Source organism: Phocoena sinus, chromosome 10 (genome assembly GCF_008692025.1).
Source record: "Phocoena sinus isolate mPhoSin1 chromosome 10, mPhoSin1.pri, whole genome shotgun sequence".
Classification (NCBI taxonomy): domain Eukaryota; kingdom Metazoa; phylum Chordata; class Mammalia; order Artiodactyla; family Phocoenidae; genus Phocoena; species Phocoena sinus.
In genome coordinates this window covers 17,475,747-17,487,922 of record NC_045772.1, presented here as the reverse complement: position 1 = coordinate 17,487,922, position 12,176 = coordinate 17,475,747, and the positions used below count along the sequence as shown (strand labels likewise).

Genomic DNA, 12,176 nt, shown 5'->3' with positions numbered 1-12,176 from the left:
TTTTTTAAGGAACCTCCATACTGTTCTCCATAGTGGCTGTACCAATTTACATTCCCACTAGCAGTGCAAGAAGGTTCCCTTTTCTCCACACCCTCTCCAGCATTTATTGTTTGTAGATTTTTTGATGATGGCCATTCTGACTGGTGTGAGGTGATACCTCATTGTAGTCTTGATTGCATTTCTCTAATGATTAGTGATGTTGAGCATCCTTTCATGTGTTGGCAATCTGTATATCTTCTTTGGAGAAATGTCTATTTAGGTCTCCTGCCCATTTCTGGGTTGGGTTGTTTTTTTGTTATTGAGCAGCATGAGCTGCTTGTTTATTTTGGAGATTAATCCTTTGTCATTGCTTCATTTGAAAATATTTTCTCCCATTCTAAGGGTTGTCTTTTTATCTTGTTTATGGTTTCCTTTGATGTGCAAAAGCTTTTAAGTTTCATTAGGTCCCATTTGTTTATTTTTGTTTTTATTTCCATTTCTCTAGGAGGTGGGTCAGAAAGGATCTTGCTGTGATTTATGTCATAGAGTGTTCTGCCTATGTTTTCCTCTAAGAGTTTTATAGTGTCTGGCATTACTTTTAGGTCTTTAATCCATTTTGAGTTTATTTTTGTGTATGGTGTTAGGGATGTGTTCTAATTTCATTCTTTTACACGTAGCTTTCCAGTTTCCCCAGCACCACTTATTGAAGAGGCTGTCTTTTCTCCATTGTATATTCTTGCCTCCTATATCAAAGATAAGGTGATCATATGTGTGTGGGTTTATCTCTGGGTTTTCTATTCTGTTCCATTGATCTATATTTCTGTTTTTGTGCCAGTACCATACTGTCTTGATTACTGTAGCTCTATAGTATAGTTGAAGTTAGGGAGCCTGATTCCTCCAGCTCCTTTTTTCTTTCTCAAGATTGCTTTGGCTATTCGGGGTCTTTTGTGTTTCCATACAAATTGTGAAATTTTTTATTCTAGTTCTGTGAAAAATACCACTGGTAGTTTGATAGGGATTGCATTGAATCTGTGTAGATTGCTTTGGGTAGTAGAGTCATTTTCACAATGTTGATTCTTCCAATACAAGAACATGGTATATCTCTCCATCTGCTTGTATCATCTTTATTTCTTTCATCAGTGTCTTATAGTTTTCTGCATACAGGTCTTTTGTCTCTTTAGGTAGGTTTATTCCCAGGTATTTTATTCTTTTTGTTGCAGTGGTAAATGGGAGTGTTTCCTTAACTTCTCTTTCAGATTTTTCATCATTAGTGTATAGGAATGCAAGAGGTTTCTGTGCATTAATTTTATATCCTGCTACTTTACCAAATTCATTGATTAGCTTTAGTACTTTTCTGGTAGAGTCTTTAGGATTCTCTAAGTATAGTATCATGTCATCTGCAAACAGTAACAGCTTTACTTCTTCTTTTCCTATTTGGATTCCTTTTATTTCTTTTTCATCTCTGATTGCTGTGACTAAAACTTCCAAAACTATGTTGAATAATAGTGGTGAGGATGGGCAACCTTGTCTTCTTCCTGATCTTAGAGGTAATGGTTTCAGTTTTTCACCACTGAGAACAATACTGGCTGTGGGTTTGTCATATATGGCCTTTATTATGTTGAGGTAAGTTCCCTCTATGCCTACTTTCTGGAGAGTTTTTATCATAAATGGGTGTTGAATTTGTTGAAAGCTTTTTCTGTGTCTATTGAGATTATCATATGGTTTTTCTCCTTCAATTTGTTAATATGGTGTATCACATTGATTGATTTGCGTGTATTGAAGAATCCTTGCATTCCTGGGATAAACCCCACTTGATCATGGTGTATGATCCTTTTAATGTGCTTGCCAGCATTGGACTGTATCACTTTATTTTTGTTACTTGAAACCATGAGTAATGGTGCCTAGAAGATGGTTTATTTTTTTCTTATATTGCTAAGAAAATTATGCATTTTCCTATTGGGTAATTAGATGTCTCAATTTTCTTGTGTATAAACTCTTTATCAACCTTGACAACATATCAGGAAGAATTATGGTATTTGTTCTGTAAGACCTCATTACATTTTGTAAGATAGTAAGCTACATAGCTTAGTCTCTTTTACTTTACACATGACTTTCATTTTTAAGTGTGTCTCTTTAAGCAACAGATCGTTAGATTTTGTTCTTAATTCTGTCAGGGCTCTTCTTTATCCAAATGATTCCATCTTTTTAACTTACATATATATGATGCATTTATATTTTTCACCACCTTCTATGTGCATTTTTAATTGTTACAATGGCTTGCTTTTTATTTGCATAGCTGCTGCAGTAAACTTTAATGTCTTGATTTCTCTTCATTCTGCCCCCTCAATCTACTGGACTTTAAAGTCCACAAACCATGTCTGTGCTCTTACCACCATATATTGAATGTCTAGAATAGCAGCTGGAATACTGATTTATTCATTTAAAAATAATTATTGGGGGGCTTCCCTGGTGGCGCAGTGGTTGAGAGTCCGCCTGCCAATGGAGGGGACACGGGTTCGTGCCCCGGTCCGGGAAGATCCCACATGCCGCGGAGTGGCTAGGCCCGTGAGCCGTGGCCGCTGAGCCTGCGCGTCCGGAGACTCTGCTCCGCAACGGGAGAGGCCACAACAGTGAGAGGCCCACGTACCGCAGAAAAAAAAAAAAAAATATATATATATATATATATATTATTATTATTGGGATCCTACGATGAATGCTGTGGAGAGCAGGTGTGTGCATTAACCCAGAAATCTGACATTTTTTTTAAGAATCAAGTTTGTATCTTGTGCTTCTTATATTTTTGTGGTCTGATTGATAGACATTAACATTCCTTCATTAACCATGCCTCCTGGGAAGGTACTAGGCAACTTCTCTTTCAGAAGAGCCTTCATCCAATTCAAATCTGCAGAGCCCCTCATGAAAGTTCTTGCAGCTGTGAGATTTGTTTCAGTACGTCTTACAAATGCCCTTTGGCTTCTAAAAGAAAGGTTAACCTGGTCTTTGTTAAAGGTCAAGGCAAAGGTCAACCTGGCCAACCCTTTGTGAATACTGACAACCCCATTTCTCTTAGCTTTGTGCAAATTTTCCCCAGAGCCTTCCTTTTGTATTCTCTAGTGTTTTAAGGGGGTAAACTCCAAGTTTGTTTTGTGTTTGTATCTCTCAATGTTTCTTTTCTTCTTAAATCCTTACAGGAGCCTGTCTTTAAATCTGCTGTTTAAAACTTTAACCGGCAGCTGTCTTTCTTTGAGCTTTGCTCCTATGTGGATTTCCATAATGTTTCCTCCCCATGACTGAATTGAGGTTGCCATTCACGTCAGAATATTGATCTTTAATGATTTCTGTTCATCCTGGCCTTTCCTATGGAACCCTAGACTCTACTGGGATCTGCTTTTTCTACTTAGTTTATCGAGTACCTGCCAGGATTTCCAAAGTCTGTCCGTTTTGCTTGCATTATACTGCCTGCTTTTGTGATCGTTCTTGATTCAGGTTGCTGTACTGATACCACTTCCACCTTACTGAATGACTCTCTGTGCCAATGCAGTAACCTTCATTTAAATTTTGCATGAACTTCTAAACTCTCGGTTCAAATGAAATCTTATGCAGTAGTCTAATCTTGTAATAGGAAATCACAAATCTGATCCCATATTGGATCTGTTTCTTTTACTTTAACCTTTGTATTCCATTGCTTTTGCTACAAGTTAAGAATGTTGCCTATGGCCTGAAATATACAGGATAGCCCATTCTCGGGCTCTGACCTTTAAAGGTCAGAGCCAATGGAGGGGACACGGGTTCGTGCCCCGGTCCGGGAAGATCCCACATGCCGCGGAGTGGCTGGGCCCATGAGCCGTGGCCGCTGAGCCTGCGCGTCCGGAGACTCTGCTCCGCAACTCATATAGAGATTAAAAGTTGCAGAACAGAGAACACCATTTGTCTTGTTGGAGGTTTATAGGAACATTGTGACCAGACCTATGTGGACAGCTGCAAGAACAAAGGATTCCGGCACCAAAAAAAAAAAAAAAAAAAAGAAGTCTGCAACAACCAGCCACACCCCCTCCCCTTTTAGTATAAAAGAAACCTGAATTCTAACTTGGGCAATGGTTCTTTGGAACACTAGTCCCCCATCTTCTTGGTCTGCTGGCTTTCCAAATAAAGTTATTCCTTTGCCCCAACAGCTTGTCTCTTGATTTACCGGCCTGTCGTGCAGCGAGCAGTATGAGCTTGGACTCAGTAACAGTCTGCAAAAGAGCCACACCCAGAGCTGCTTTGGTCTTTGTTGGTGACAGGAGAAGGGGACTGAGGAGGTCTGGAGTCTTCTCAACCTCTTCGTTTCGCAAGGGAACTCTGAGAATCCAAGGGCTCCTTTGAGGAGTCATACTCAACCATTCTTGCTTGTCAAATCCACCTTCTCACCTCAGTTTCACTTCCTGTCCACATTCATGAGGCTTTGTTCTGTCTTTCATGCTTGCTCCTCTTTCCTTTTTAACAACCATCATTTCTTAATCTTTCACATTAACTCATGTCTTATCCTTTAGGATTCCTTGAGGGTCTTTGCAAATCTGAGCAGATTTGGTTAATTTCTTTTTAATCTCTTTACTCTTAGGAATTGTAAGCAAGCCAGAAAAGAAGTGTTGGATTTTTAAAATACACATATGGGCTTCTTTTTATTTATTAACAGCTTTTATACATGTTCAATATTATTCCTTAAAGCAGCTGTTTCTGTGGGTTCTCTTTCACACCTGCCTGTCACTACAGATTTCCATTTGTTAATTTACAAATCTGAATTGGAAGTGATAAAAGTAAAGCACAAGGTAATTTTACCAATTTAAAATTTTATTTAAGTATCTGAGAATCATTTAGAAGCTCTGTGTAAACCCAGCTAGGATCACAGAGAGACCACTGGTTTATTCTCCACCCCCTAAATTCTGTGGTGTTAGTACTACTATAATATTTGCCAAACTTGTATTAGTTATGTTTGTGTATTTTTCCTCCACTAGACTGTAAATTTCTGAAGGGAAAATTTCTTTTCTTTATCCATTATTGTACTTGGTATGATGTAAGTGAATAATACATGCTTCAGTGGGAAAGGCATCATCTATTTATACTTCCAAAAAGTATTAAGAAAGTCTATTAAAAATGTTTATTATGTTGATGTTGGAGAAAATATGACACAAACTGACTTAAAGAGGGAAAAAAAGAATAGGGATAATGTTCCTTTCCCTAGATGGAAAAGTATATAATGTTCACCATTGGTCTCAAAGAGGGGACATTTTCAGATAAGTGGCTCTTCAGCTTAGTGAAATGGCAAAACAACAGAGCTGACAGTACTGATAGCACTTTAATGTGGAAAATACAAGAGGGAAGAATATCCCAACCAAATACACAGAAGGGATCACTATATACAATCGTCCCTTGGTATCTACAGGAAACTGGTTCCAAGAGCCCCTGCAGATACCAAAATACATGGATGCTCAAGTCCCATATACAGATAGGCATAGTCCAGTGGCCCTCTGTATACCTGGTTTTGCATCAGCAAATTCAACTAACCAGGGATGGAAATTTCCATCCGCAGTTGGTTGAATCTGCAGATGTAAAACCCAGAAATACAAAGGGCTGACTGTATATTTATTGAAAAAATTCCTCATATAAATGGGCCCAGGCAATTCAAACCCCATGTTATTCTAGGGCCAACTGTAGTTGGAAGCCATTATCTCCATGTTTAGTTTTGACACAAAGACCCAAGAATGAACCTAATCTCGTTGCTAAGCAGAAGCAGCAACACAGCACAGCGGAGATGATGACCCTCCTGCCTTGTGCTAAGCAGATGCAGACCCTTGTCTCCATCACATAGATCTGAGTTGCCTCACCTGGGGTGGATCAACAAGGGCCTGGGCGGGTACCTCTGACACAATCAGCAGTTAGCTGGCCAACATCATTAGGTTGGTGTTATTTGAATTTCTGGGCAAAGCTCTAAGTAAATCTCCACCGCACTTAGCTTATCCATTCATTCATTCCACATGCATTTATTGAAACATTGAGGAATATCAAGATGAATAAGTAACAATCCTTGTCCTAAAGTTGGCCACAGATTATAGCATAATAATAATAAAATATGGTAAGGGAATAGTTCAATATCTTGCAGGGAAATCACGTGTAGACAATAATACTTTAGCACTCATGTTCGCTATTCTATGATTGGCTATTATTCCTTGCCTCCCAATGTAGGAATAAGCCCTTTGGCAATATACATGTTACTCGGGATCCCAGAGAAATGTCCTCCATAGAAATGCCCAATTGCCGTAATTATTCTAAAGTGAAATCCATTAGTCAGCAAATGAAATCCATGCGTGGTCTTACTCTTGACTATAAGCTGTTAAAATAATTAAACAAGGAGGCCGTTAGACTGGTGCTTGCTTACATAAACTGTATGGCATTAGAGCCACCAAAATCTAAGCCTGTAACTGCTTCAAGGTTATGAGATCAACACAGTAAGGAAAACCAATCACAAACAGCCAACTAGGCTTTAAACTATAACCAATCAGATAATTTCCTTTCTTTGCTTCTGCACTTTCTCCATATAAGTCTTTACCTGGCTCCTGTGGGTACAGCACTCCTAACCACTTCCTATTTGGCGCTGCTTCGAATGTACTTTTGCTCAAATAAACTCTTAAAATTTTTAATATGCCTCATTTAATCTTTTAGCAAAGCATATAGCAAAGAACCTCCAAATATTTGGGAAAGCCATCCAAAGCAAAAGAACACAAAGCAAAGAGAAGAAATAAATCCAGAGGAAATAGAGAAGATGAAAACAAACAAAACCCACCAAGTAGAGCTGGCATCTTCCAAAAGATAAGAGAGGATATTGTATTCATAAGACAAGAAATGCCAAGAACAAGGAACAAATAGAGAATGAAAAGAACTCTTGGAAATTAAAAATAGGAGAGCCAAAATAAATTCAATTGAAGGACAGGGAGATGAAGAAACTTCACAGAAAGGAGATTAAAAAAAAAATACAAAGAAAACAAGAAAGCTGAGAGAGGTGGTTAATCTACCCAGAAGGTACAATTTCCAACTAATAGGAGCTCCAGGGAGATAAGACAGTGAGTAGAAAATTATCCAAAAATAGTGAAAATTTTTCCAAAGTAAAGGAGAAGTAAATTTTTCTGTTCAGCACAGTGAATAAAAAATGCCCACACCCAGAGGCATACATATCATTATAAAATTTCATAACACCAGGAACAAAAGCTTCTGGTAAAAAAATAATAGAAAAATAAAGGCATTACCATATAGTGGGGATGATAAGAAATAAAAATTCCATTATAATGGACTATCTTCTGATTGAAGATGACATACTGAGCAGTTAAGTTTACCACCTTTATCATCTCAGTGAGTTTCCAGGAACAAGAAGTGGTCCAGGGTGCTAGTAGTGAAGGTGATGAGAGATGGTCAAATTTTAGAAATATTTTGAAGATAGAGCTGACAGGGTTTGCTGATGGTTTGTCTATTAGTTACAAGAGAAAAAGAAAAGTCAAGGATAACTCCAACATTTTGGACTCAGCAACTCAAAGGATAGGGTTTCATTTATTAAGATGGGGAAGACTATGAGAGGAGCAGCACACTGCGGGCAGTGCTTGGTTTTAGACAAGTTAAATTTGTGATATATGTATTGGTGAGCTATTGCTGCATAACAAATTACCCTGAAATGAAGTGGCTGAAAAACACCAAACATTTAGTATCTCACACTTTTTGTGAGCCAGAAATCAGGTAGTTCAGCTGGGTGCCTCTGGGTCAAGGTCTCTCACGAACTTGCAGTCAAGCTGTTGACTGGGGCTATGGTCTCATTTGAAAGCTCAGTTGAGAGTGAGGGGATCTATTTCCCAGCTCACTCATGTGGTTCTTGGCAGGCCTTGGTCTCTGACTACATAGGCCTCTATGCAGGGCTGCCTTATGACATGGCAGTTGGCTTTCCCCAGGGTGAATGACCCAAGAGAGAGCCAGAAAGAATGAGCATCGAAGTTGGAAGCCACAGTCTTTCACTTGCATAATCTTAGACGTGACATCCCATCATGTCTGCCATATTCTGTTCATTAGAAGTGAGTCAATATGCTCAGCCTGCCCACACTCAAAGGAAAGAGGATTATACAAGGGCATGAATACCAGGAAGCGGGGTTCATTGGGTGTCCATGTGGCAAGGTTATGTGGGCAGTTTGAAAAAAAATCTGGAATTTGGGGGATAAATCCAGCTAGAGACTCATCATCAGGCAAGCGTGTTATTGGGTATTCAGCATCTTAGACAATCTTGAAAGAATAAGAGGAATCAACCTGGAGTCTCCAAGAACACCTCCCAGAACCATATTGCAGAACTAGTCCGGTAAAGGATCTGTTGTGGTCCCTGCTGCTACAGATCTCAGAGAAATTTGCTCCTGCCTCCCCTCAGTGCAAAATAGATGCCAGGTGTCCTAGCAGTTTCCTTGTATGACCAACTTTAGAATCAAAGTTCTTAAAGAAACGTATTTTGATCAACAGAACCAAAGTCTATGTTCTAGTTACAGGGAGTTGGAAATGTGATTTTTAAAATACATCTGCATTAATATCATGGAGAAATATTAAAATATAGAATGTTCAAAAGATGTGAGGCGTCTATAAAGGACCATTGTCATCACATTCTGAAGGAACCAAGATATTTTAGCAGAAATTGGAGATCATAAAACAAATCTAACTAAAAGCCACAGGATATGGATAGATATTATCTTCATTAAAAACTCCAAAACGGAGCAAAGAAAAAGAAATAGTTTATGATAAAGATATGGATGCAGAAATTTAAAATGTAATAAATTAGGTGGAAGAAAAACTCCCAGAACATAGAAGAGAAAGAAATGGAAAATCTGAAGTAAGAAGAAACACGTAATCTCAATCCAAAACAGCCCACATTTAACTAAGACATCCTAGAAAGAAGAGAGAAAATGGAAGCCATGAAATTATCTTTAAAACAATTTTTTAAATTTCCAGAACTAAAGGAAGATACTTGAAAGGGTGTTCCAAGTACCAAGTTCATTGAATGCAAAAGGACCCACAGAGCTTTAGTACCATGAAATTCCAAAATACTCAGGATAAAGATAATGATGATAAAATTGATTCCAAAACAGAGCTAGCACTTTTATAGGGCTTGCTGTGTATGAGCAGCTGTTTTAACTTTATATGTATTAGGTAATTCAATCCTCACAATAGTCCTATGAGTTAGCTACTATTACTACTACCACCCTTATTCTTTTTTTTTTTTTTCATGATTCTCCGTCCCTCCCGGTACGCGGGCCTCTCACTGTTGTGGCCTTTCCCGTTGCGGAGCACAGGCTCCAGACGCGCAGGCTCAGCGGCCATGGCTCACGGGCCCAGCCGCTCCGCGGCATGTGGGATCCTCCCCAACCGGGGCTCGAACCCGTGTCCCCTGCATCGGCAGGCGGACTCCCAGCCACTGCGCCACCAGGGAAGCCCAATTATCTTTTATTCACATGAAAATTCTGAGCAATTTACCCGTGGATACAGAACCAGCAGGTGGCAGAACTGGGATTCAAACTGTAACTGAGCAGAACCCCATGGGGTCCTCCCAGGACAGACCCTCCCCCCGCCCCATGTCCTCCACCTGCCTCTTGTCTGTAGAAAAACTTTATCCAAAGAATAAATTTAGTCAGAGAAGTGAGAAAATGCAGAAAGAAAGGAAAACAGTCAAGCAAGACAAAATAATAATAGCTTAGCCATTAAACAAAGTCAGGGACTTTAGTTCCTCCTCAAGGGCTATCGATAATACTGAGCCGTGTCCTTTGAGCTGTTTTGCAGATACTGAAATCCCCACCAGGTGGAAGAAGTTAACTGTATGCTTCCCACAAGCATGCAGACCCCAGACTATGTGGAACCAGAAGGACTAGCTGACCAGGGATTCATGGCTCAGATAATGTTCCAGCCACAAGTGAGACGTGAGCACTATTTGGAATCGCGTGATTGAGACAATTGTCTCTGAAAATAGAAGTTTATCCGCTCCCCGGAATGTAGCCCTTTCCTCTTTTCCCTACATAATCTCTGAACAAAACCTGGGGAGCTGGTTCTTCCGGATGTGAGTCTACCTTCTCCCCAGGGTTGCCAGCGTCCTCAATAAAGCTATTTTTCCTTTTACCCAACACCTGTCTCTCAGTATTGGATTCCTGAGCAATGAGCAGCTAAACCCTTAATTTGGTAACAAAACCAGTAGTTTGGCTTGGTGTTCTTAACCATTACTTTTTCAGTGACACTAAATTCTAGAAGGCAGTAGAGAAATGCCTTCAAGGTTCTGAAGGAAAATGATTTTGATTGTAAAATTAACCAAAATATTAACCAGGTATCAGGGGAACATAATACACGTTCACACATGCAAAAACTCAGATATCCAAAAACCCATTTTCAGACATGCAAACACCTACCTACTTTTTCTGGAAAAGTAACTTGAGGATCTACTGTGGCAAAAGGAAAAATAAACCAAAGAAACACAATGACTCAAGCTCTAAGAACAGTGAAACTCAAGAGTGTATCAAAAAGCACTCCCGGGATAATGTCTACACACACGGCTTAGAAGGAAAAGCCAGTGCATATTCCTGGCCTCAAAATGTATTAAACAGCTGGAAGATATCAGTGATTAAGGAAAAAAACTTACCTTCTCAACAAGAAAGAATTTAAAACACCGGGGGCACAAAACGGTACAAGAGTATTAATTCCAAAAGCAAAACAAACTACACATTGCATGATTCAGACTGTTTGACGGAGTTCAAGGGAAGAGAATGGATTTGACTTTGACTCTTGGGATATCCCCACACAGATATGAAATTAGATTTCCTATTTTGCTCATCCAGCCAACCTGCCCGGCTTCTTAATGAAACAATGTTTCTTTTAACATAACTTTCTTAACTCTGTCTTCCATTTAGATAAACAGACAAAGTAACAACACAGCTAACTGGACTTGGAGAGAAGAGAGGAGTGGAGGAATACGCATGTAAATTCCTTTATCATACACATTAGTAAGTAAAGACACAATATCTAAAGAGTATGGACCAAGAAACAAGTTTAAGCACATTTCTTAAAACTGCAAAAGTAACCAAAATAACCAGTCATTAAAAAATATAACCAGCAAAATCCGGAGGGTGTCAGAAAAGGAGATAGTATAAGTGAATTAAATTTCACATTTTTCACGCTGGTAATTCAGAAACAGTGCTTAAAACCAAGAAATCACGAAGCAGAGGTATAACCATACAGTTTAGCAACGGAGGTAGCCGCAAAAAGACTTAGAAACGAAAACAGCCAACAGGGCTTACCTCTGAGCAGTAGGGCTGGGCGTGGGCAGCAAGACTTCATCTCCATCTTGTTGGAATTTTAATTTCCAGATGCATCTTGAAAGACATCCAAAAAGGGTGAGCTCCCACTCAAAAAACTGGAGAAATGGGGAACCACTGCCCTGCAGCATTCACGAGCACTGGCCATCCTACTGCAATACGTCTTCAGGTAAGGAACTCAATTCCAGGCGGCAGATTTCACAGTTCAGAACCAATTCACATTTTCCCTCTTGTACCGACACAGATGCGATGCCTGTGTCTTTGCCAGTGTGTGGACTGGGCCTGGAGAGGGGCCACGGGTAGCGGCTGACGCCATTTCTGAAGAGACTCCGGCTGACACAGCAGGAAGCAAGTGGGGCTGACTCCACGCTGAACGCACCTGGGAGGAAAGGAGTAACGCCGCTGATGCGTGGGCCACGGCAGGGCGCAGGCTCTGCCAGGGAGCCCTGCTCTGGCCTCCCTGGGTTCTGCAGCTTTGGGACCCCTGGGAGACAGTGCCTTTAAAGGGGACACCAGGGCTGTCAGGGCAGGTGCTGGCCCCAGAGGCAGGACCACCCCTCCCCAGGTAGTGTCTTGAGCTTCCAGGATGAACTAGGAGACACTGAGCTGAAGAGCCTGAGAGAATTATTGTTGAAATAAAGTGAGAGACCCCCAGGGCCGCTTAGAAATCACTGGGTGAGACACAGAGAGGGAGCTGGAGGTTCTATGATGTACAAATAGGGTGATAAGCAGACATCTGAGTAAGTACGGCAAACATATTGTAAACACGAGACCTTATTTGTACTCACAGGTTGGTGAGGTCTGGGGAAACTTGAATTATATTTACCAAGCTTTCGAATTATCATC

The 12,176-nt window shown here is 40.2% G+C and overlaps 1 protein-coding gene across 1 annotated transcript in view; it reads right to left on the bottom strand.

Moving 5' to 3' along the window:
- The window catches only part of SLC41A2 (solute carrier family 41 member 2), a 228,154-nt gene that overhangs the window by 54,259 nt on the left and 161,719 nt on the right, over window positions 1–12,176 (bottom strand). The window contains exon 14 of the mRNA XM_032646807.1: window positions 11,313–11,709. The gene's annotated coding sequence lies outside the window, so the exon portion shown is untranslated. The remainder of the gene's footprint in view (window positions 1–11,312; window positions 11,710–12,176) is intronic.